Below are 27,169 nucleotides of genomic sequence, written 5' to 3' on the forward strand. Positions count from 1 at the left end.
CTCGAAACGTACGCGAGTATGTGAGCCTGCGTTTGACAATCACCTAACGCAACGCAAGGTTTATTTTTGTCTCAGACAATTTTGTATTTACAATTTAACACCACATTCCAACTGTCAATACCAGTCAGCAGAAGACTGCGAATCCTGCATTGAGGAAAATTCCAGCAGGTATAGAGGAACGTAGGCAGTGCAGGGTGACATCGCATGGGTACATTTTGAGAAAAATTGTCTGAGGGGAAAGATTGGGGAATATGGATGATAACGGTTGAGCAGCTAGAGTGAATGGATACATCTAAGTCACAAACGCGCACACGGAAGGAGGGATTAAGTCAAGAAAGCTGGAAACAACGTACGTGTCAATTGTAACTTGGCAGTACATGTGGTCAACCCAGAATAACTAAAAAGAATGTCAGAGAAACATATACGGTAAATTAGATGCACAGAATGGAAGCAAATAAAGCCTGTAGATCGAATTTTAGGAGTTTCACAAAGAATGCAAAGAAAACATGTTGTTTGAGGCTACAGAAAGGAAAATTCGAAAGGAAAACAATAAAATATCGCATTCAACTTATTATTACTGCACTCAGTTTGAAGCAATAGGTGCGCGCTTTTATAACGTCTTTGCGCGTAACATTGGCTGTTCCAATCTATCCTGCCTACTACAAGTAAAGTTGCGAAGGGCCCACTACGCCATAACTCTTCCTTTTGCGTACCCATTGCGCGTCCGTAAGGGAACACGCGCGACCGCGCTGCGGAACACTTGGTTGATGCTGTTGCTGATAATGATAATTAAGTATGTCCGTGCGCCTTCTAATTGGTGGGCTTTTAAACCAACCACTCGTTGCGCAATACACGTGTTTTGACGCGTGGCGCGATTCTATGCTTGCCACGCAGTATTACATGCGTTAAGGAGACTCCTTCTCGTCTACATGACATTCGAATAGGGTTTTTTTCACTGGCGTGGCTCTGAGGTAGAACATCTCCTTGCCATGCAGAAATCATGGGTTCGATTCCAACTCGAAGCTAAGGTTTTTATTATTTATTTATTTGCATCTTTTTTTCGGATTTTCCACTTATGAAAATGAGTCTTGAGTGTCTAATGTCGACTAAGTGCGCTCCTAATGAGTCACTAGACAGACATTAGACATGCAAAGCCTAATGTCGTTTAACCTTAAGTGTACATCAGAGAGTCAAATGACCATGTGCATTTTAATTTCTGGTGACTGAAGTGTTCAGACTTTCAGTTGCCGTTCCTAATGTCAAAACGCGCATCACAACAAAGAAGTTAAATAGCCTTAATTGCCACCGTAAAATCAGTTTATCACAATAGACAAGTTCGTCTTTCAGAGACTATACGCAATAAACAATTTGTGTTGCAATGTACACAAATATCGTGTTTCAGTAGAATGCGTAAATATTTTACATATATCGCCCATGCACCGGCGATCGAAGAATTGCTGACGACCGCAGCAAGGTTCATTATATTACCTGCCGTATATATAGATGTAAGCATTTCCTTATTTTTAAAAAGCATGAGTTGATCGCATATGCAAATATGAACAGATATGATCAAGTGACACTGCGAACACTCGCCCATTTGTCCAGTAGAAATTAACAGAGGAGAGTGGGGATTACCCGCACGGTGTCCCGAAGGATTTTGGGGGGCGGAGAAGAATTGGAACTGTGGACAATGGGTGACGTACAGAAAAAAAGTTGGTTATTGTTGTGATAAAAATAAGGGACTGTTCTTATGCATGGTTCGTATTCATGGTGCACTTACATATATGTCCAAAACAAAATGTTGTTACGCATCAGAATGACGGTGGCCAATATGTTTTTGAATGACATTAGAGCGTCAAATGATTGATATGTCAAAAGTCATTAGACTTTCTTTTTGAACTTGTCCCACATTTTCATAAGGGTCGCTCACGAACAACGCTGATTTTTCGCTAACAACCAACGACACCGACGCCGACGCCGGCGTTTTTGCGAAACGAGCTCTGTAACGCTATCTCGGTAAAAAGCTCACAAGGTCCCTCGTGCATTCACCTAAGACGACTCGAAGGCGAAAGCCATCGTCTTTTTCTTTTCAGTCCACGTATTGATCCTGCTCCGCCACCCTCCGAGCGAGGTGCACCTAGCGTGGTTTTGCACTGCCTCCGGGATCGGAGACACCTCCCCTGGTTTTGCACTGCCTCCGTGATCGGCCCACCTTTGACCAAGCTACGATGTCATGTGATAACGGCATCATGTGACGTTACGTCACGCGACGTCACGCCAGAATTCGTGCCGTCATCACGTGATGATGATGATTTTTTGCATCGCTCGTGCTGTGCCCGACACCGCGGGACGCCGACGCCGGCGGTCGATTTTCGCGTTTCATGAGGCATCTAAGTCTTTCGCCTTAAAAAGCGGTACTTTGGAATTGATACCGCGATTTTCTGGCGTTGAGGAAGTGTTGGCTACACAAGAAGGGGATCAGAAACGTTGGAGGTGAAAATTTAAAAAAAAAATTTCTGTTAACAGCAGAAAGCATCACATATAGCCCAAGCTTCCGTAACTGCATCGGGCGACGTTCGTGTTGCAGCAGCTGAACATGCATGAAAAGCTGTTATCACCGTGAGATGTTGGTGAGATATTTTCGAAAAATTGTTCAACCTTCGCCTATTCATCCTTCGCAGTCTGCACGCTATTAGAACTGTTCCAGATTAATTGATTCAACAAACCCACTGATTTCAAAACTTACGAGTCTTGAGTGATCAAATGTCAATAAGCCTAAAAAATCTGCTTAAACTGTGGCTAACCAACTACTCGCCAGAAACCAACGCTGGGTGGGGAGTTTTTGGCGCTCAGTCATATGACCGAAAAATAACAAGAAATGCATGCGAATTTTTCCTGAAAAATACTCCTGAAAAAAATCCTGAAAAATAAACAATGTATGTGCGTGTAACGTACAAATGTAGACACTGTATGCATTTTCTCTTGTGAAATATTGTCTTTTTATCGCGCTTGTAGTAATATCGCGCCAACAGCGGCTTTAAAAGCTCGAGGAGGGCGGTCGGAGGTTGATTACCCTCTCCTCACCAGCCCTCAGAAATAGGGGGCTCAGCCCCGCTTCCAAAATATTCCACTTCTGCTATCCTCACGCAGGACCGACCCAGTAAACACAGCAACTGTGTGATCGCTACGCAGAAAGTGTCACCTGCCTGAAACGAACGCGAGAATCCGTGCAGTGGTGATATGTGCACTGTATCTTTACCAAAAAATGCTTGCCGGTCTCCAGTCATGAACAATATATTCTTTATCTGCAACTATACAATAATCCTAAATATTACGTCCCCGCAGAAGGGCTCATTTTGTTCCATGTTTTCCCTTCAAATTGCACTGATTAATGAAATGGTGTGTTATTTTTTGCTGAATGACTGTTTTACTTCCTCAGTTTCATTCTCCGTAATCTCCAAGTAGGCAAAAATGCTGATGAATGGTCGATGTAATGCGAATATGCATGCTGCAGGAAAGCCAACCACAGCTCGCTCATCCGCAATATCAGTCCGCCGTATCAGTTCGCCTGCAACACAACTCTGCAACACAGCTCTGCAATACCACTTTGCAGCACCCCTCTGTAACAACATCCAAGCCAAAATAAAAGATTTCGTGTTTTCATCACATAAAAATGCTTACGACTCCACTGCCACTTTTTTTTACCTCATGTCGTTGGGCATACTCGCGCAAATAAAAGAATATTTCGCTTTTCAAAATACCAACTCATTCGCACTTGCGAATTATCGGAATTAAATATTGCTGATAAATTACCGAGACGTGGCAAGGCTATGAGGAACTATACGAATTGTTCTTCCAATTTCCATCGCGCGTAACAGATGTAATGTAAATTAGGAACAAAACAACAAAAGTCGAAAAAAAGAGCTTGGAATCATTGAATTGGTAAAATCACGTTGAATTTGATAAGCCCAGAGGATGTCTTGTTTAAACAGTTTCTAGATAGAAGTATCGCAGCAGATTTTGTCAAAAAATATTTTCGAATAATCTTTCGTTATCACACAAGAAACTGCTTCAAGCAAACCATAACGGGTACGAATACTCAGTGCGGAGTGTAGTGTCGTGCCTTTTATTTACCATGAGGGTTTTCCCGCCTAAAAAGTTATCTTCGCTCCTCTTATCTCAATACGTACTCGTACGTGTATTTTTTACTCCTGCACAAATGTTTCGTGGCTGAAAGACGTGCGTTGAGTACAGCATAGCAATCCTTATCTCGTGAAGCGATAGCGCGTCGAGATAACGGCTTAGTTGCTCGCGTGGAGAATTCGGTTGCTCCAAGAATGGTCCACGTGACCCATCTGTATGTGTATTTTCACCTCCTTATCTTCTCTACGGAGCCCCCGCAGCAACCCGCAGTTTGAGTGGCAGTTTAGGGCCTGCAAATCTCAACGTTAATCAAGCGCCCCGAATGCTTATCTTTAACCCTCAGTCCGCTTTCTTCGCGTAGCCATCGTGTTCAAGTGCCAAACGAGACCAGTAGAGGGCACCCCAAGAAGCCCACTTAGTCCGAAGAAGAAAAAGTGTTTTCGTTCGTTAAGTTTCCCAAGCCGTTCTCTGACCTTCTACAGAGTTGTGCTAAACCCCCTCGCCCCTCCAGACACACACAGAGTACACTCAACACACTTTCCTATTTATTCATTATGTGTTCTGTAGTTCTCGCTACAAATTGGCTCTGAATAACCAAACGGCAGAAGTGGTGCGAAATCGTTGAACAGGGAAGGTCGCCGGAGACAACGTTTCGACAGGTTGATTGTCTTCGTGAGGGCAGCGCTGTCCTGAAAGGCAGAGAGGTGCGTAACTTGTAATGTTACACGATCGTGAACAAAGGAACGGCGCATTTTAGAATTTTGGAAACATGAAAAAAAAAGGGGGGGGGGTTGGGAGGGGGGGCTTACTGTTCACTCTCTTCCTAGACTATCTGGCCTTACCACAGCTGGTCATTATGGGCTTTCTTTCCTTCCGTTGCCCTCGGTACTAGCACAGAGCTCGGTGCCTCGGGTGGACTTTTCTGCCTTTCTTCAGAAACGAATGTTGTCTGTATCGCACCTGGTACTTCAATGTTGACACCCTTGAAATATTTAGAGCGTGGAACATGTGATAACATGATCACCTTTATCGGAGAAACTTATAGCAGCGGCACACAATCATAGAAAATTATGGTAATTATGATAATCGCCGATAAATTGTAAACTTCAGTGAATGACTATCTTTAGAGAAGCCCGAAAGAGGCTGATCGGTGACCAAGATATGTCCAGTTACACACCAGTTTCCCAAAATCCATACCCAAACATTCAGCGAAATAATTTGTATGCATGGTGCGTATGCAAGAAACTTGCTCACTCACTTCGGGACAAGGCTATGCTATATGGCGTTTACCGAAAAGACGCCGAATGTACGTGAGCATGTACGCTACAACTGAGCCATTCACTAGACAGTGGCGATGGAGAACGCAGTATGAGTGAATGTGACTGTCTATGAGCAATTTCTTACGAACGAATTCTTTGCGAATAATGCTCATGGTGAAATATGCACAGGAGCGATAGAATCAAGCCCTACGTGCGCAAAATGTTCATAGGCTTTGTCAGGCTTGTTTCAGCTCAGCTCAACACAGAGCGAACAAACCATTACGCGGAGGGAAGAGAAATAGATGAAAAGGAAACGCAGGGAGGTTAACCTGGCGCGAGTGAGCAGTTTGCTACCCTGCACAGGGGTGGGGAAATAGGGGTAGGAAAGAGGACAGAGAGAGAGATAAAATGAAAACGAAAAAACACACACACACACATGCACACACACGCAAGACGTTCCAGTCAGAGCCGTTCTGAGAGACCGGTTGAAAGCAGAAAGCGTAGTAGCGCTTGCACAGCCTTTTTCAGTGGCGTTGGGTCTGGTCGATGGCGTAGGATTCTTTCTTCCGACAGAGTGCGGTCGTCCGATTTGTCGAGCGCGTTGCAAATTGACTGTGGGCAGTTGCACAGATCGTGTTGAATAGTTTCATCACTGCCGCAGTGGTGATGCGGCGTCGGCCATTCCTATGCGGCACGCGTACGCGTGCGTAAATGCAACACCCAACCATAACCTGCACAGAAAGGTAGCGTCATCTCGGCGAAGGCCTGGAGAAATTTGAAGGCTGAGAGTTGGGTCCAGGGAATGTAGCCGCGCATGCTTGAAGTGTGGCTCCTTCCATTGCGACGTGGTGCATTGACGAGCAAGCAGGCGGAGTTTCCATGCAGCGTCAGTCCTAGAGAGCGATTTTATTATTTGACTGTTTTCTGAATGGGCTGAACGGGCAGTTTGATCGGCCCGGTCATTGCCGATAATCCCACAGTGACTTGAAAACCACTGAAAAGTTATTTCATGTATTTTCTCAATTAAATGGTGCGCCTCATCTGCAATCTCAAATACTAGTTGCTCGTGCGGGCCGCGGCGTAAAGGTGACAGAAGGGATTGCAGTGCCGCCTTTGAGTCACTGAACATTGTCCATTTTTGTGCCCGTTCATCACTAATGAAATGTAATGCGGCAAGAAGCACCGCGAGCTCTGCTGCTGTCGATGTCGTAAGATGAGAGGTCTTAAATTTGATTGTTGTGGCTTTCATAGGTATCACGACAGCTGCAGTTGAGCTGTTCGGCATAACGGAGCCGTCGGTGTATACGTGCATTGAGCCTCGGTACTTCTCAAATAGCAGGAGCAAAGCGAGCTGTTGAGTAATACAACGATCAGTGTCTCAAAAAAGACACATGAAAACTGACAACACGAGTGTTCGCATTGCTGATTTTTGTGTCCTTCCTGTGACGCTTTTTTTAACAGCGGAGCTGTTTATGGCCGAGGTTAAACCGTGCCGAACGTCTGCGAAGAATGGCCCAGCGGGTATGTGCCACAGGAATTGGGCAACACCCACTACTCAACTCCGGTACATTAAACAATGAAGAAGTTGTCTGTAACTAGCCTGGCAGGTATGTGCCACATAAATACTAACTCCCGATCGACGAAAAATGAAATAGCTGTCTGTAACTAGAATGTTCGCCGATGGCTAAAGTGATCACAAAGCGGTGATCGTAAAGTGTACCCCAGTAATGCAGTGGTAGCCCACGAAGAAATGTGCGATGTCGAGTGCGGGGATGGAGAGATGAGCATCTATGAAGAATTAAGAGAGCGAAGAAGGTAAACGCAATTCTGAAGACGTCTGAGACGAGTGAAGAGATTGCCCGAACGAGTGATGAAGTGGAGACAGACACGCGTGAAGTTGAGTCTGCGATACGAGAAAGAAACGAGTCGCGTGAGTGATTAAGGCGTTGGGACGGGCGAAGAAGATGTTAGTTTGGGAGAAACAGAGGGAGACAAAAATAAGCGAGTTTGAAGAGAGATTGTGCTTCCATTAATCGCCGAAAAAGACTTCAAAAATATTAACCCACCGCCACCAACTTCGCTGTTTAATCAGTCCACGCGACGTGAAGTCAGTGAAGCTGGGTTGATTTTTTTGTTAGAACTTTTTCAGTTAAATTAATTATTTTTTGCTGCCTATATGTGCATTCTTCATGAGCGGTCTTCAATATCGGACATAGCCTTCTGCACCGCTAGTTAAGTTGGGAACCTAAACCAGACGATGAGGTTGCGACAATGAAACTCTACCGTGTAGCATACAATTTTTGTCAGTGCATGCGTTCAAAAGCGTCACTACTATTTTAGGAATGCACCACCCGCGCTATAAAATGACTCAGCGGCAGACAGAAAATGTGCGTTAACTATTGCGGGAGCAAAGATGCAGTAATAAATATGGTCCTATACTGTACCGCCTCTATATTACATTTCTAAATACAACATTAAAGAGAACTAACAGACAATCAACCGAAGGAAAGTAATGTGGACGTTATTTGTAGTAACTATGAAATTAAAGTGGGCGAAAAAACAACTTGCCGCCGGCAGGGACTGAACCTGCCCTTCTAAATTCCCTCTCTAAATGAAATAACGCACATGGAGCCTATGTCTACTTTCGACTGCTACATCATTTCAGCTCGACGAAAATTCACATTCCACTAGATATTAACAACAACTGAAGTACGAGCGTTACATTTTCTAGCTTGTAACGAAATGAGAGAAAAATCCTGTAGGTTACCAAAGTAGAAAAGCGGGCAGAATTGGTACATCACACGAACACGAATGACCGGCGCCCCTTCCGGGCATGTTTCGTAACGGCAGGCATAACAAAAGGATATTGCTTGGCAATTCATCCGCTGTAAATGTGGACCGTCTTTTTTTTTTCAGAAATACCGGACACTTTCTTGTATTTTTATGTTTTAATGCCTTTCACCACGTTATTGTCCCTTAGTGCCTGAACCGACCTCATAGCCACTGTGTCGAATGTAAATGCTTCGAGTTTTCCCGTGGGGCACACTATGTGAAATCTATTTAATCTTATCCTGAAAAACATAATACAGCGTAGGAAAAAAAGCACAGAATGTGTCTAATTTTAGCTACAAGGGAGTTACCGTCACCATTTCAACGTTACCTTTCCTTCTTTTGTGTATTTTTAATGTGAAGGAAAAGGTCAATGTATAAAGTCGACTTTCGTGTCGAACTGCTTTTCAAGAAACTGATATCACTATGTTTCCCCGGCAAGCTTAGATTTCAGTGCAATATTTCCCCGTGGGACATCGGATAGTGGCTTCGTAGTGCCAGATTTCTCCCAGGAGCATATTGTGACAGATGATTTGACCATGAACTCGTTCTTACAGTCGTTCCAACTTACAAGGGCGCTTTAATCGTCCCTTGTGTGTGTGTGTGTGTGTGTGTGTGTGTGTGTGTGTGTGTGTGTGTGTGTGTGTGTGTGTGTGTGTGTGTGTGTGTGTGTGTGTGTGTGCGCGTGCGTGGTGCGTGTGTGTGTGTGTGTGTGTGTGTGTGTGTGTGTGTGTGTGGTTGGTGTGTGTGTGTGGGTGTGTGTGTGTGTGTGTGTTGTGTGTGTGTGTGGGTGTGTGTGTGTGGTGTGTGTGTGTTGTGTGTGTGTGTGTGTGTGTGTGTGTTTCGTTCATATCTTAACGAAAGATTTGGGGTGCAAAACGTAGAATCAAGGAAGAACACAAGAAGACCAGATAGGGCGCCAGCTATGGCGTCCTATTCTGTCTTCTTGTTTTTTTTTGTTTTAAAGGCGAAGCACCTTAGGGTGGAGGCTTGTCCGTTGTGCGTTGTTGTCCGTGCTCACGACACAGCAGCATGTAAAATTGAAACATCAGGTTCAACAATGGGCTAATACCAATCATAATTGCGACGGAACAATATAAAACATCCTCAAGCACAGACCCTTTATACTTGTCGGCGACTTCAACGTAGGCATTGTGGACCTTAGGACCTAGCTTTGTCGTTGACTCCTCATGTCACTTTATTTCACTGTATGTCACTCAATTTACATTGCATATATGTGCGAATGTGAATAAAAAGAAGGTTTACAATAGACGAACATGAATCATAATCGTGACAGAACGTACGATATAAAACACCTACAAGCACAAACCCTTTATACTAGTCGGTGACTTCAACGTACACATTATTGACCTCAGGACCTACCTTTGTCGTCTACTCTTTATGTCACTTTATGTCACTCAATTTAAATTATATTAGGCAAAGCTCGGGTAACGTACGGTTACTCACCCATACGATATACCCAGAGCTTCGCCCACTCGTCATGATTCACTTCGTGGAAAGGCGCGGATTTTTTTTTTCACTTATACTCAGTTTGCGCCACAAATCTGTCGTTACGTCATCACTTGGAGCAGAAACATGCAGCGCTGATGGAAGCAGCACCTAATGTTACAAAAGAACCTTCGTTGTGCAATCCCAACAAATCAAAATGATTTAAACAAAACACGGTTTTCCGCTCAATGTGAAAAGTTGCTGGTAATACACAGTATTAATTGATAATGTATATATGTTGACATGGCTGCTCATCTCTGTTGTTGTTTTTTCGCTTTCTCTTTTCCTATAAATAGAGAAGCAAACGCCATGAGAACAGCGCAACTCTCTTCTGTAAAGCTCGCTCTGCCACCTAGGTTATTATCACGAGAAGAAGCCACCATGCAGGAGCAGTTTCGCAGGAAATAGTTGACAACGCGCATGACAGGTGGCGCCGCTACTCCAGCTATCGCACAGTTGCGCGCATTTCAAGCGCATTTCAAGGACGTGCCAGGAATGATGTAAGCGTTTCCTTTATGACGATATCACTCGCCCGCAGTTGATCTGTATCCTATGGGGGTATTGGAATGTATTTGAGGGAACATATAACATGTAGAATCACGAAAGAAGAAAAATACCCCAAGTTTTCACAAGGAGGAATGGAAATGTTTGAGAGGATGGCGTCAACTAGCACGTAGCGAGCCGTTCCCACAGGGATCTGTAATCAACTTTCGCATTCAAGCTTCGTGTTTCCGTCTTTTGAGACAGAAAAAAAAAAAGAAAAGAAGTTAGCGGATACGCAATGATTGCAACCAGGCACATGTACCTCAATCGACGAACCAACTCGGAGTCGAACGAATGTGTCTGAATGAAGAATTGATAGCGGTATCATGTGTTGGCCGATGTTATTCATAACAGTTCGACAGGGAGCTCGCGAAGAAACGTAAAACGAGGCGGCCAAGTTGGCCTCACAAAGACATGATTTTCCGCCTTATTTGGAATAGAGGCAGAAAGCGTGATTGAGACAGAGAGAAAGATGTCGGAGAGAACACTGATCGCTCTTGTGGTCGCACCGATATAAATAAAGCGTTCTTAAGCGCTCGTATGCATAACCAACTTTATGGAAACAGGGTACGGATGTACAAACCAGAAGTAATATCGAAGGTGGCATACGTTGTACACTGTTCCTGCTGCATTAGACAATATTATTTCCCGACTGTAAACTTCACAGCAGGGGTGGATGTAGGAATTTAAGTGATAATCCGCATTAAAAATAGTAATTACTGAAGTGTCACTTTATAAATGTAGTGAAAGCATACTAAATTAAAATTTAGTAATTCTGGTATAAATGCGATGCCTTGTGTTCCAAAAGGTGAGTACTATTAACATGTAGGGAAATGCAAATCTGTTGGAAATAATGTTCCCAGGCATCAGATGAAAAAATATGTGAAACTCTCACCTTGAACAGTGTAATACATTTCATTGCTCATTTTGAGCATTCCTTTCACGGAACTGCTGCTGCTAGGCACCAAATTTCAAGCGCAACGTTAAAATTTTATAACTTTTTCACTGCAATTCTTCAATAAACGTTTTTTAGCCTTTTACAGCACTTCCTAAAGTGGCTAAGTTAGTCATTAAAGGGGTCATGAACCACTTTTCCAAGTAATGATCTAATGGCCTCAGTATCGGAGTGTACTGCCTCCCGAATCGATTGCCGCAAAAATTTCTCGAATCCGTCAAGAATCAGCGGAATTACGGGGGTTTGGCGCACGCTCCCAGCGCTTTCTCTCTTTTCTCGTGCCGACGAGCGCACTGGAAGCTAGACAGGGAGGGATGGCATGGGGGAAAGAAGTTACGCCAGCGCGCGTCATGAAACGCGATCGCTCTCCCGTTGTGATTCGCTTGCGCGAGTGCGGCTACCGTGTACTGAGGAGTGCGGCGCCGGCAAGTCGGCATCCCGCGGCAAGAAGCGCATCTGATCCGAACGCCGCTCTCGATTTACGTCGGCTATCGACCAATAAGCATGCTATGTCTCTTGCTACGTACAGCGGACAGACGCCCCGCCCACCGACGAGAGTGAGAACCGGCCTCTGTTTGAAAAGAGGGTGCCTGGGGAAACGGCAACTTCGCGCTCCGCTTGTGGCCATTACGCGGCGCGCACGACTGTAATATTTGGCAGAGCAGTTCATAGCCGTGTCAGCTTTCCGCAGGATGTGTTTTTTCAATCAGCCCAAGGGGTGCTTCATGACCCCTTTAAACGGTCAAATTTTGCTGAACGTTACTTTTAAGACGCTGTTCATACGATTGATGTTCATGTTGTAGCTGTCTGCCATTGCTACATACGAATCTTGGACAAAAAGAGTATATTTATAAAAGGATTTTGAAAACATGAGGAATGCGTTGTTTCTAATCCCTTACATTTATGAGGGCGCTAATGGCCAATGTTCAGCCAGTAATTCAGAAGTGGTGGCTCTATTTTGTTCTCGATTTGTCTTTCTTTATTCCATATACCTGATTTTGACTGTTCATTACATGCGTAACCAAGCGATTGAAGCGAAAGATAACCTTGAACGAATGCGTCAGGTACGCCGTGCAAAACAAAGGTGTTCGTTATCCTTGGTTGCCTTTCCGATTTTTGTTTTTCCTTTACGCTCCTACGTGTTGAAATATGTCAATATGCATCGTCGATGTCGTGCACAAAGGATTAAATATTCACACATTTCCCGCTTTATTAAATATTAAGAGACGTGCGCAACAGTAGCATAGAGAGAAATTTTTTTCGGGGGGGGGGGGGGGGGGGTGTTCAACTATACTTTAGGCATGTTTGTGCGTGCGTTTGTATGCGCGCGTGTATATATATACGCGCAAAATCGAAAAATTGGGGGGTGGGGGGTCGTGGCTGGTTGCCGTCAAAAGAAAAAAAAAGGTCGCGATCACTGTGCACAGTATATATTAAGCGTTTCTTTTTTACACATCATTATATGAGTCACCAATTTCTATGCGTAATATCGCCGACGCACGACAAATTATCTTTCCGGAAATCCGCAAAATAGGAAAAGTTTCATGTAAGGAAAAATATGGTCATCTATCTGAGTGAACCATTAAAGGGGTACTGACACGAATATTTTCAGTCGTCCTTTCTTTGCGTCAAATGAATGGTCAAGCCCTCAAGAGCCTAGAAAAGGTAATGCTAAGCGCGAGTGCGCCCTCAAAAAGTAATTACAGTATGTTTTTAAAAGCTGGTTTCGGTTCCTACTGTACCCTGACGTCACAACGCGGTATGAGCGTCTCGTCACGTGCTCGCACAATGTATAGTGACGTTTCCACGGCCGCTCCGCACCGTGGCTCCGTTCGTGACGCACAAGCGGCCATTTCGGAAGTTCTGATGACGCACAAGCGGCCATCTTGGAAGTTTTGGTACCTAACGTCATCACAACTAGCCATACTGCTGCGTAAGTCACCCGAATTTGTACTGTAGCCTGACGTCAAGCTATTGTCGATGTGAGTAGGTTCGCCATGGAAAAACTGACTTTAATATCAAAATAAAATATCTTCTCAGCATTCGCTGAGCTTCACACTTGCTCAGAGCCGTCTATGCATACAGCAGATATGTATGGCAGTGTAAACTCGCCTTCGAAAAAAGGTGCCAGTACCATGGGCGTCGGCAGGGGGGTGCAAAAGGGGCACTTGCCCCCCCTCAAGCCCCACCAGCACTTGCCCCCACCCAAGCTACACCAGTACTCTCCCCCTCCACCAGCCGCCATGCAACACTGATTTGCACCACCCAGGACAAAATCCTGCCGACGCTCCTGGTCAGTACCCCTTTAAGCGACAAAGGAAACCCATACTTAAGGAAGACACGCGTGCTCCCTTTGTAGGTTCGTGCTACATTTAGGTAGACTCAAACTTTTCCGCCATTCATGCATACGGCTATTGTTTTAGCACACTGAATCGGTCACAGGAGGGGGGAGGGGGTGAGTTTATATCGATGAAGGAGTCGGCCACCACTACGTTGCAAATGATTTTTTCCTTTAATTAGGGCGAAAAAAAAAGAACAATGCAACATCACGGGTTGTCACTTGTTTAGCGGTTTCAATGAACTGCGTGGTTATTTTCTGACATTTCAAATTGCATTTTTTCTTGCCGGATCGAATGCAAATTGAATATTTTACAAAAGCAAATCGAATCGAAGAAAATAATGTATACTTTTCGAACAATGAACAACTATTTTGACTCATGACATTCCACGATGGTTTCATCTTAACGCTCAGTGAAAGTTCGTGTTTAGATAGATAGATAGATAGATAGATAGATAGATAGATAGATAGATAGATAGATAGATAGATAGATAGATAGATAGATAGATAGATAGATAGATAGATAGATAGATAGATAGATAGATAGATAGATAGATAGATAGATAGATAGATAGATAGATAGATAGATAGATAGATAGATAGATACGCAACACACTTTCATTCTTTTATTTTAGGATGTTTCAAGAAGTGTGTCCAAAAATCGCCAAAACTAAGGGAAAAAGAATATTTGCTCGCTGTCTTTATAATTGCTTTTTCTGTAGCGGCAGACATCTTAAGATCGCCAGAGACATCAATTACGTCAGTAAATAAAGAAATTAAATGAGCTTTTCAATTAGTAGAGACAGGCGGTAGGGTCAAATGTGAAAATTGAAGTCTTTCCTGCGAAGAATTTATCACTGCCTTGAGATTTCGAAAAAGCGGTTTGTGGTAATTATTGGGGAGTAATGAAATTCGACCTAATTGACCGGCGAAACTGAAACCGAAGCGCCAGTGACGCTTCGGTTTCGAAGTGAACAGTGACGGCATTCTGGTCGACTTGCAGACGACCAGAATTACGTCATTGTTGACGACAACAATCGCAGTGGTGTTAGTTCTACATTCTTTTACGTTCGTGCGCCATGCGTACTATAACCCCAAGCGCAACCCACACAGCCACGAAGCGATCGAAGTAGATCGATAGTCGATACAACGACGGTCGCTCATTCTAGGCATCTCGGAAGAATATGGCAGCTGCGTTCTTCCGGTTTGGGTTTCGCGGCCGGTTCGTCAGAATTCGTCGCTCTGCTATAATTACCAGCGTCCGCTTTTTGGAAATCTCAGAGCGGCAGTGGTCTCTTTGCAGGAAGGGCTCCAATTCTCCCACTTGACCCAACCGCCGGTCTCCATTAATGAAACAGCTAATTAACTTAATTTCCTTAATTACTGCAGTAATTGATGTGTCGAGCCGTACCAAGCTGTCTGGTTACAGAAAAAGTAATTATGAAGGCAGTGAGCAAGTATTTGGTTTTCCTTATTTTTGAGGATTTTCGGACGCATTTCCTGATACACCCTGTAGAGCACCCGACCTTTTTTTTTACATAATTTAGTTCTTCCGCTGTAGTAAGCATTGTTTTTAACATACCGTTTCTTTTTAATAACCGCTGGCCACAACGTACAATTCAGATTTACAGCTATCATACATCCACATAGCAACAAGTTAATAGAGAAATGCAATCGAAGAATTACTAATCACATCGCTGTCACATATTTTTGCACGCACCCTTGCGTCACATTGTTCGTTCATACATCCACATAGCAACAAGTTAATAGAGAAATGCAATCGAAGAATTACTAATCACATCGCTGTCACAGATTTTTGCACGCACCCTTGCGTCACATTGTTCGTACTGGTTCTGAGAACAAGTGCGAGTTTACGCCAGTCAGTAGCGCGGGCGCCGAAGTCGACGTCGCCTCATTACACTATTATAGTTCCGCAATGCTTGTTTCTATAGGCGTGATGGACGTACGAGGAAGCCGCGTTGCTTTTTTTCCGACTTTTTATGCTGCCTTCTGATGCGCCGCTATCAGCGTGTGCGCGTAGCCCTCTCGCGTCGTTCGCACCCAGCTTTCCCGCATGGCTGTTGAGCTGCTGAATGCGGCGTAAAATATGCGTGCCATAGCGGATGTCATTCTCCTACAGTATACCTCTGTTCGTTGAATTATTCAAGGCACATGATTGTCTAGGCATTTTTTTTAAGAAAGTGTGTTAGCACAAAACACGCCTTATTTACGTTTTTGCTTGAAATTCGTCTTGGGCTCATGCAAAAAGGCAGCCTGGGCCACTCAATTTCAGTTCCCAAAGGACTAAACGTCCTACAATTTCATAAACTTCGAAAGAAAACTGGAATGGCGAGTGCCCATACTCTAGACAATGAAAACGCGCTCTTAAGGCAAGTTTTGGCAACACAGACCGAGGTGCCGTTATGATCGCACCTGCTTTGGCTGCGTCATAGCCGTATCGGAATCATCGGATACCTTGTTCTGCAGCCCCTAAATATGGCTTCTACCCACGTGAAGGATTGGCCACACGAAAGAAGGTAATAATTCCATATCGCCGCGTCTATACTGTAATGAAGACGAGAAGGATGCCAGAAGGATGCAAGTACGAGGAGGATGAAACAAGGACCAAAGAGGAAGAAAAACGCTCTAGCGCGCTGCATTAAAAGACCATCCCGATTACTGTCCCTTGCTCAGTAGTGCTTTGTTCCCTTCCTCATGTGTAGGGTAGCAAACTGGACGCAGTCTATAGTTAACCTATTCCTTCTCTCTCTCTTCGCCCTGTATTTTGACGACTGTGACGACGTTGCGACTGCGACAATACGAAAAGAAAGAAAGAAAGAGGGAGAGAGAGAGAAATAAATAAAAAAATAAATTAATATTGTGTTCAGTGAGAAGTATAGCAGCTACTGCTGCTGCTGCTTGTACTGCTACTACTTTTTTAAAAAATATAGCTATTACCTATGTGGCTTTCTTGCATAGTTAGGAGCGTTCGAGGATGGACAATTGTTCGTCAGTGTCGGGTCTCAAGGGCGGGCGTCTGCGAAAGTGGGTGATACCCGCGGGCGAACGCCTGCGTCACCATAAACCCGATATGCGCCCTCTCCCCTTCGCCTCATCCCTTCTTGAAGTCCGTGACGCAATACTTAGAGCCACTTGACTGCTTCATATGCTACATCTCCCAATATTTATCGCTCATATATACGTCGATGGCTTGATTAGTTGTTTAAGACAATGGCGTTCCAAGCAGCTCTGGTCGCCAGGACAATAACTATTTGCTTTTATAGCGCAGGTCGTAGGCGCCTGTTCGTGCGTTTCGCGTCGTCAGCGTAAACGAGTGAACGATTGGCAGAGGGCAAGATGAAAGAGGAGGAACGTGGATCTCAGCGAAAGTAGTCAAGAGCTGGACGAAAGTTCGTCTCGTCAGGCATTCGATGAAATGAAACACGGTCGCTGACCAAGTCTGCTGAATTATTCGACGTTTCGGAACCGCGTACTGGTTCCTTGTCCACTTAAACGCAGAGAAGCTGAATGATAGTGACAGCGAAAAGAGCGAGCGGATGAGAGCGGAGCAGGAGAGTCAAGGAAACGGCGCTGTCTGCGGCGACCAATAGGTGGCGCCAGAGTAGCGCGCCGTCGTCCGTCCTCCGATGACTGCATCAGTAAGGTGTGCGGTGATCGTGTCCGCTGATGAAATTATGTAATACAAAGCGGCGCTTGAGCGGAGGTCGGCCTTCGGCGACTGCTTCGAAACGCGCCCACGTATATCAGTGCAATGTGTCGCACAACACATTGTCCGGGAGCCAGCCACGCTACTCGCAGCATTCTCTATAATCATAATACAAAATATTCTCAGCCAGTTCTTTTTGAACAACGAACGACGTAGCCGGTGGAACTGTTTCGCCTGCCACTACGGCTAAACGAGCTGATCGAGCAGAGGATCAGTGATGCCGAAGCAGAAAGACATTGCACCCGCCGAAACATGTGCATGCCTTCCTCAAATTCTTTGCCTCATTATCGCAAAATCAAAAACCTAAACACCTGCGCTTAAATTTCGCGTTATAAAGCATTGTAATTGTCGGTGAACATTTTTTTTTCTTCGAGTATAGCGAAGGTGCGACCGTCCACCAGCGTCCAGAGCCTTGTAAAACACTTATACCCTCTGCAGTTATATATTCGTAATATACGACTACATTGGCAGGCATACAATGCACAACTGGGAGCAACACGCAGAACACAGGGTTGCTGATTTTACGTGGATCTGGAACATCCTGGCTAGGACGCGCGGCACTATACTTCTAATGAGCTGTGAAGGTTCGATCACGTACCGTCTCGTCTTTGTAACGACTGAGCGAAAATAATTTGTCTCTCGCACGCACACTCTTCTTTTAGAGCTTTTGTGATAATCGGCTGTTGTCTGTAGCATAGTTCTAGACAGGGCTATAAGGGCGTACGGATAAATGCCGCGGCTAAACTACAAATCCCGGTCCTAGACAATTTTCTTGTTGCACAAATTTTCAAAAAATACATATTGAATTAACTGACTCCATCACATGTACTTGTGTGAAGCAGTTAAATACTCTTTTATTTATTTATTTATTTATTTATTTATTTATTTATTTATTTATTTATTTATTTATTTATTTTATACGCGCACCCTAAGGGCCCGTCAGGGACACTACAGAGCAGGGGGAGCGGAGTGAAGGCGCGGAGCTATCAGCATAATTTACGCTACAAAGTCGTCAATCTCAATATAATTATTTCACATTCTTAGGATATGTTTCACACTTACATCCGGCCGGACGGTGGACACCGGACGGAGACGACCGACTTACTTACTGAGTCAGCGATTCAACTGATGATTGAAATAGTTGCTTGTGCGTTTGTTTTTTTGTGTGTTTCTTTGAGTTGTCGTTATGTACATCTCAGTATCAATGAACATTAGATGCTCTTTCGCTGCTGAAAAGTGAAACTGGTTAGCCCTGGAAGCATGTCACTTCCAAAGTATATATCTGATTAACCCAGTTCTAGACCAGGTCTTAGTGTTGAGGATGCTAACCTTCGCAGATATGCTTTGAGTTATGTGTGGACGATATTGATTCGCTCCGTTTGCGATTCGCGGAGACCATCAATGTTAGGCTGCCTTGAAAAAAACTGGGAGTGGGGGACGTCGAAGCTGTCCGTGCACCAGCGCGACAGACGCGCGTGCGCGGCCCATCGGCGTCGCTCATCGATCACCGGCAAGGAAACTCAGCCGGAGTCCCACGCCAGCAGCCACGGCCGATACCGTCGGCGGCCGCGATGGAAGGGGCAAGCAGAACGCGCCGAGCACGCTCGAGCCCGTTCCGTTTCTGGCGCGCACGCTGCCGCACCGACGGAGGCACAGGTGTTGGCCGTAACGCCCCGCGCGTTCTAGGTGAAAGCCGTGCACGATGGGAGCAGAAAAACAAAAGCGGCCGCCGCCGCGACGTACTGCCGCCGCAGCTGGTATATCCTAACGAAGCGGCCGCCTGTCCCATGCAGGCTGCAAAAATAAACGCCGCGGCGGACCTCCTGCGGCTCGCGCGGGCGTGCCACACACATCTCTATGGTTAGAACTCGAGTCCCGAAGCGTCCGGTTCATTGCCGCACGCGGCGGCGAGCATCTGCGTGCGCACCATCTGCGGCCGCCTTTCATCGGCTCAGAAACGGTCGCCCGCGCAACTCGTTCCAGCCACGGGCCTGGGCCGGCTGTGCGGTATGCGCCGCACTATATATACTGTCGCGAACCAGCGGCACAAGTGGTGCACCCGAGTTCGTTGGTCCCCAGACACAGTAGCCCTGGAAGGACTGTCGCCACGCGCCAGCACAGATTGTGGCAGCCCCGGCTACACACTTGGTTGACGCACGCGTCAAAGCGAGACACCTCTTACTCGTGGAGCAATAGCCCCTACCCAATCTCTAATGCACCAGAAACAACCGAGTGGGTATTGTTTCTGCGTGCATGTACCATTTCGTAATCAACTGCTCAGATGAAAACGCTCAGACACGATTTGGGAGCCGCTCAGGCTGCCAGCGGCGGCTCCCGAATTGGGCCTGCGGTTCTCATGCGCTGCGACGCTAACAAAGATTGCTGTTCATTTTAGCATGCATTCACGAGTACACCATGCCTGACTGCTGGCTGCGGGTTCTTTTAGAAATAGTGGTCCTGTATTGCTGTTAAAGGGGCCCTGCAACACTCTTCCAAGTAATCATCAAATGGCTTCATTAAAGGAGTTTATTGCCTCACGAATCGACTGCCGCAAAAATATTTAGAATCCGACAAGTACGAGCGGAGTTACAGTGACTTGCCGCCCGCTTTGAGCGCTTTCTCTCTCCCTTCGTACCAGCGAGCGCGTGCTGAAAGGTACGCAGAAGGGAGACGTGGGGGGGTCAAGAAGTTACGTCTTTAGAATAACAAAGAGCTGAGCTAGTTGGTAAGTATTTATTCTAAAAGACAGGGCGTGCAAACACGGACAGAGGAAAGAAGTCAAGACACCACGAACGCCGACCTGCAAAGGCGCACAACGGCGGAAAAGAAGGAAGGCACGAAAACTTATCTGCGCATGCCCAGGCAATAGGCGAACCTATGTATCAGGCACGCCTGGGGGTCTACGTGAAATATAACTGTTAAGGCATTTGGTTTCTCCTTTATACAAGTTAATCGACGGTTGACTCACGCATGCGCTACCACTATTATTCGATATGCCATGCTTCAATCATTAGACGGGTTTCTTCATTCCTGCATGCCTGTACAGAACTGCGCATTCATGGAATTTTGGCGCGCGTTAGGCGCTTTCTTTTCGTTTATTTTCTTCGAACGCGTGGCTTACTTGCAGTGTGACCGCGAGCGAGTGGGCGCGTCGGGACATCCCGCGGCGGCCGCGCTAACTATACAGCTCACAATGCTCAAATCAGCCAATGGCCGTGAATTTTGGGTTTGTGGCGCGGTAATTTGGGTTTACGGCATCATTTGTCGAGAGAAGAGCCTGGGAGTGATTTCTAGCTGACTTTGAGAATTAATTGTAAATTCCAGGCCACGTGCTGCGCCATAATGTTTGGCTGACATGTTCTATAGCCTCAACTATCGATCGGCAGCGTTTACTGACCATGCTGAAAAGAGTGTTGCAGGACCCCTTTAACATAACCGTACGTTTTAATTTTGGGAAGTTCTTTATCGCTCGTTTTGCCTGACGTGACAATTCGCTTCTCTTTAACGTTGAAGAGCGGAAGGACCCTGTATATTTGTGGAATACCCTATTTTCGGCAGCGCATTAGCCGCGTTCTGACACAACACGACACTCTCTCGCGTGAACTTGTGCATACTTTATCATGAAATTCATAGCGAGGCAGATCAGGCTATCCTGAATTCATCATTATCTACTGTAGCAACGTGGTGCTTAGAATGGCGAATGAGTATTAATCCCCCCCCCCCCCCCCCAAAAGCCAGTATCAATGATCATCGCACGCAAAAAGAAGTAATTATCTTTTGTACGCATGCACAAATGGTTATCGTCTCTTAGTGAACCTAAATACCTTCATTTAGTGATCACTTCAGACCTTAGATGGACTCACATTGACTCTCATTTAAAAAAAAGGCCATGAAGACACTTGGGTACCTGAAAAAAAAAACGATTCATATAAAATTAATCGCGTGCAAGATTGTCATTACACCACAGTTAGAATACGTTATTCCTGTCCGGGAACCCCAATCAAGCATAAGTTTATTTCGACATCAAAGGAGTCATTACAATGGTCACAACAGCGATGTGTAATCACAACAGCATAAGTGTAATCGAAAACATACAGAGGATATCAGTCAGATTTATTTTCAATTCTTACCGTCGTCACAGATAAATTAGCGCTCTTTTACAGGACGCGAACCTCGAAACTACGGCGGAATCGAGAGGGGCTCAAAATGAGAGCCGTGTAACCCTGTTATTGCGAGCGTGTAAAAGTCGATAAAAAACTGTGTATTAAACCTTGTAGCCGTCGCCCAACGCGTTCATCCCATTCATTCAAGTTAAGCTAGTGTTCGTGCCGAACCAAATTATTTGAGCCGTCGCTTTTTTCCGCGAACCATCCATGAATGGAACGCACTGTCTGCAAATGTGCTACAAAGCTCAACCATATCACCGCTCGAGCACGCTCCCGCTAATCTATTACCTGCAGTGTCTCCCACGCTGTGTTTCGCTTTCCACATAGTGGGCGGTGCAGATAAACGGAGGCGCGGGGGTGTCGCGCTCACTCACTAATCCGTGACGTCGCGGTCACGTGATCTGCAATCTCCCTGTGTGTCCCCCCCCCCTCCCTTGCGTTTTTGTTTTTTTTGCTGCAATGTGTTGCTGGGGGCCTGTTAGTCATAACACGGCACATCGTTTGCTGCAGCGCGCGACAGATAATTAATTACAGGCTCCTCGTTACCGACCAGTGTCAGTTTCGGTTTCAAAAACGAGAAGCCTCCGGGTGCAACTGTCACCACCTAGCGGGCCCCGCCACGGTGGCCTAGTTGTTATAGCGCTCGACTGCTGACCCGAAGGTCGCTGGGTCGAATCCCGGCCGCGGCGGCTGCATTTTCGATGGAGGCGAAAATGTTTGAGGCCCATGTACTTATATTTAGGTGCACGTTAAAGAACCCCAGGTGGTCGAAATTTCCGGAGCCCCCCACTACGGCATCTCTCATAATCATATTGCCACACGCTCTCATTTCTTTCTGCGTTTTATGTTACCGCCCCCTTACACGTGTTACTATAGCCTTGCGCAAGCCGCGCCAGAATGTCTGGGAACATTCCAAATTGTAGTAGATCATTTTGTTAAGATTACGCACATTGTTTTAACCGGCGATGCAAAGACACGGCCTGCAAGAGTCTCGCATCGGCGCACCTGCCATATAAGCGGCCCGCGTTCCCCAAGAACGCAAGAGATCGCCGTGTGCGCTGCAGGGAACGCGCATCGGCACACTTGACGAGAAGCGCGTGCACGGACCGCTGTAAAAGGAGCGTGTCGGAAGTGCGCTAGGGCTCGCTCTCTCTGGCCCTCTCGTCTCGAGTGTGCTCTCTAGGCGCGTCTGTACGCTTTCTTTGTCATGCTCTTGTAAATATGTAAATGAAACGCGTCTTCTACTTCTGCGTGAGAAGCGTCGCAAGAGTTCTTCGCCGGAACCTGGGTGTCAGCCTCAACCCCTTCTCGGGCACATTAACTGGTTGGCAGCGGCGGGATCGGTTCGTGTTCTTTCCTGGTACCGATGCTGGTGTGTGCTCACTTTCCGTAGAGACTCTACCAGGTGTTTTGGATAGATGGTGATATTTATCCAAAGGGGTAGATTATGTAGTTGCTGCTTTGTGAAGGATTGGGTTTATTAGAGGTGCCTTCACGGCAGTTTGAGCAACGGAAGCCTGCACGGGGTGACCATGGATTTGAACAAATTGAGGAAACCGGATTTAGTGCTGTTGTGCGAGGAGCTGGGGACTGAGGTGACGACTATACATAGAAAGCCACCTTTAATACAGGCAGTTAAGGATTCCGGCGCGGATGAGGAGGAGCTTGCCGAGTGCTGGGAGCTAATTCAGGAGAGGATGAAAAGGGCACGAGAAGACGAAAAGCGACAGCGTCTTGCGTTTGGCAGAGAGACCGTCAGGCGAAAAGAGGACGCGGAAAGCCAGAAAGGGAGCTTGAGCGCTTGCGGCTTCAGCTTAAGATTGCAGAGGCAAAAGGCGCTAGCGGTCTGGGAACAGAAAATGCAGAGGTTCAGGCAGGCGCACGATTGTGCATGAGGGACCTCTTGCAGCCTTACAAAATGAGCGATTACATTTCGTTGTTACTTGTAAATTTTGAAAGAACTTGTGAGAGGATGCGGTTTGATCGTGCCACGTCGCCTCAAAAGCTACTAATGGTATTGCTCTGCGAAGCAGCGGACACGCTTGCGCGTTTGCCAGCAACAGACGCGGATGATTATGACAAAGTGAAGGCTGCGCTCTTAAAGAAATTCCGGCTTTCAGCAGAAGCGTTTCGCCGCCGGTTTAGGGAAGCACAAAAGAAAATGGGCGATACATTTGAGGAGTTCACATTCAACATGAAGGCCGATTTGGTGGAGTGGTTAAAGGGAGAAGGTGCATATGACGATCGTGACAAGGTAGTGGACTTGATCTGCAGTGAAAAATTTTGCGGGTGCTTGGATGAGGAAACGCGCCTATGGATATTAGGACAGACCGTGAGAGAGGAACATTGAACGCGCGGCTGAGCTAGCTGATGAGTACAGCGTCCGTCGCCAGTCAGAAAAAGCACGCGTTCGTGCGTTCGGCAGACTGCCGCGCAATGATTGCCCTGAACATAAAGGCGTTTTTTATAAGGAAGAGTACCTAATGGAACCACCCAGTAATGGCGACAGCGTTGTAAAGAATGCGCCCGAGAACGGAGCGATGGGAAAGGCGGGGAAAGACGACAGTTTTCAGGCAAAGAAGCCACTTGTGAGCTTCCGGTGCCAAGAGCCAGGGTACATAGCGGCTTGCTGTCGGAAGCCCAAGGTAGTATTCTCTATCACAGGTGCTGACTACGTAAATATGCCACTCTTAAAGCCTTACCTACGCGACATAGTTGTAAATGGAAAGCAATGCAAAGCCCTTCGTGACACCGCAGCCACTATCGACATTGTCCACCCCGATTACGTAGAAGCTAAAGACTTCACGGGTAAGTGCGCGTAGATAAAGCAGGTGGTAGAAAAGAACAGTGTGTGACTGCCAATCAAAGATCAAAGAACCGTTTGGGGTGCTAGAGACTGAGGCGGCAGTATCTCCGAATCTGCCGAAGCAGTACCATTACCTATTCTCAAACAAGTCCGACTTTCTCTTAAAAGAAAGTTAATGAGAACTAACAGACAATAAAGCCAAGGAAAAATAGGGGTTGTTATTTGCAGTAATTACACATTTATATTCTAATTACTACAAATAACACCCCCTATGCTTTCCTTGGCATTATTGTCTGTTAGTTCTCATTAATATTGTGTCTAACAAACAAAAACGAGCCCTTAAAAGTCACCTTCTTTCCCTCATTGTTAAAAGAAAAGGGTCTTAGCTTTGGAGAACTCGTGATACCGGCTATTGGGCTGAAGCCAAGGCAACGGAAACGCCGACGGCCTTAGTCGAGGTTTTTCGTAGCTGAATAGCTAAAGGACACGCGGCACTACACAATTCTTTTCGAGTCCTCTGTCTGACTAAAATGCTGCGATTTAGCTTTGTGTGTGTGTGTGTGTACGTTTATTACTTTTTTTTGTTCGAGTTCACTTGGTCACCGCCCTAGGGCAGGCTACTGCTGTGCAATAAATTAATATAGCAGCCTCACTGTAACGTACGCCTGGTGGATCTCGGGAGAGCTGAGTGTTCTCAGCGTTGGTGTTGGGTTTGAATGCGTTGCTTCCCGCTTAAGCCAGACAGAAAAGTCCAGCTACTACTACTGGTCCCACAGCGGAGCATGGAGGACACGGTGAACTAGCCACTGCGGACTGCGGCCTTTCTGCAGCGCTTCGTGCCTTGATCAGTGGACAACCAGGCAGCGGCGACCGGGCCTCTGCCGTTGTGGACTGTCCCACGCTGTGACCAAGCGTGTGTTTGCTGCGGTTCGTTGCAACGTCAAGGTGTGCCTTCCGTAAAACCACCTGTGTGGTGTGCCTCTCTGCGCTGTGGTGGACAATCAGTGTGACGCCTACGGAAACGTGCCACGAACACTCCAGGGAGCAACGCCACTGCAGCCCTTACGTGACCTCTTCGGGCGGCGGACGAGCTGTTATAACCGGCGATGTAAAGACCCGGCCTGCAAGAGACTCGCATCGGCGCACCTGCCATACGCGGTCCACGCTCCCCAAGAACGCAAGAGATCTCCTTGTGCGCTGCGGGGAACGCGCATCGGCAGTCCGTGTCCAGCGAAAACGCTTGACGAGAAGCGCGTGCACGGACCGCTATAAAAGGAGCGTGTCGGGAGTGCGCTAGGGCTCGCTCTCTCTGGCCTTCGCTGGCCCTCTCGTCCCGAGTGTGCTCTAGGCGCGTCTCTACGCTTTCTTTGTCATGCTCTTGTAAATATGTAAATAAAATGCGTCTTCTACTTCTACGTGAGAAGCGTCGCAAGAGTTCTTCGCCGGATCCTGGGTGTCAACCTCAACCCCTCCTCGGGCACATCAACATGACGCGAATAGTCAAGATTATTCCAGAGCTTGCGCGATCACCCGTGATAATGCTGGAAAGTTCGATGCGTGATGTATAAAAGACGGCGCTTCCCAACGATGAGCAGTTTTTCGACGGCCGACGCTCTGTCCGCTATAAGCGTACAGTGTGTATTGCTGTATGATTTTCGTTTCCCGGCCGCAAGTTCGGCCAAATAAAGAATTTCATCTTCGACACGCCGACTGCTGCCTTCTTCGACGTCACGACCACGTGACGTCCGGTGGAGGTGCTTCCCGGTCCATGTACCGAACGCCTCCCTCCTGCCTCGAGCCAAGCCCAAGCCGTCAAGGGAACATCGACACCAACCCTGACCAGCGAGCCAGCCGCAGGCAGCAAGGTCTTGAACCAGAATACGGACCCCTGCCCGACAAGACCAGGATCACAACGAAGAAGACAACAGCGACAATGACAGCCGCCGTGGCGCCTACAACGGTCGTCATGTATCAACCGAGGGAGCCGCCGACATTCCGCCGATCACCATGCGAGGATCCAGAAAGCTGGCTGGAGGCATACGACCGGGCCTCCACGTTCAACAACTGGGACTGCGACGAGAAGCTACGCCATGTCTACTTCGCCCTTGAAGATGGCGCAAGGACCTGGTTCGAGAATCGAGAGTCCGCGCTAACATTATGGGACCTCTTCCGCACCGGATTTCTGAACACCTTCACGAGCGTCATCCGGAAAGACCCGTGTGCAGCTCCCCAACCAGACCATCGGGCTGTACACCGAAGAAATGACTCGCTTATTTCGCCATGCCGACCCCGCCATGTCCGAAAAAAGAAAAGGTCCACTACTTGATGCGGGGAGTAAAGCAAGAACTTTTCACCGGACTTGTGCGCAGCCCGCCGAAGACGGTCTCTTAATTCGTTTCGGAGGCCGCCACAATCGAAAAGGCGTTTATAAAGACGTTTATTTGCGGGCACTCGGCGACGATAAACGACTGCGACAGTCAAGGCGGGTGCCGACTCTGAGCGCGAGGAGCGTGCTGTCCGAGAAGAGCGGAAGAGGACGACCCACTAGTAAGCGCTCGAGAGGGCGACCCATTACAGGCTTCCAACGCTTCGCTACAATTACCCCGGGTACGAAAAGGGAGCCGCCTGGCGACCTAACTGCTTGTCACTATGAGCGGGTCATGGTAGGGTTTCAGGCGCTCCACGTTGACAATGTCGCGCCCTCGACGGCGCATGTCCGAAGATGGTTCAAGGGGTTCGATCACGTAGTTGACCGGGGACGTGCGTTCGACGACACGGTAGGGGCCGTCGTATTTCGGCAGTAGTTTTGAAGAGAGGCCAGGTGCAGTGGTAGGGACCGAGAGCCATACGAGTGCTCCAGGGAGGAACGTGGGCGCAGAAGTGGTGGTGTCACC

The sequence above is a fragment of the Rhipicephalus sanguineus genome, chromosome 1 (genome assembly GCF_013339695.2).
Source record: "Rhipicephalus sanguineus isolate Rsan-2018 chromosome 1, BIME_Rsan_1.4, whole genome shotgun sequence".
In the NCBI taxonomy this organism is placed as follows: Eukaryota; Metazoa; Arthropoda; class Arachnida; order Ixodida; family Ixodidae; genus Rhipicephalus; species Rhipicephalus sanguineus.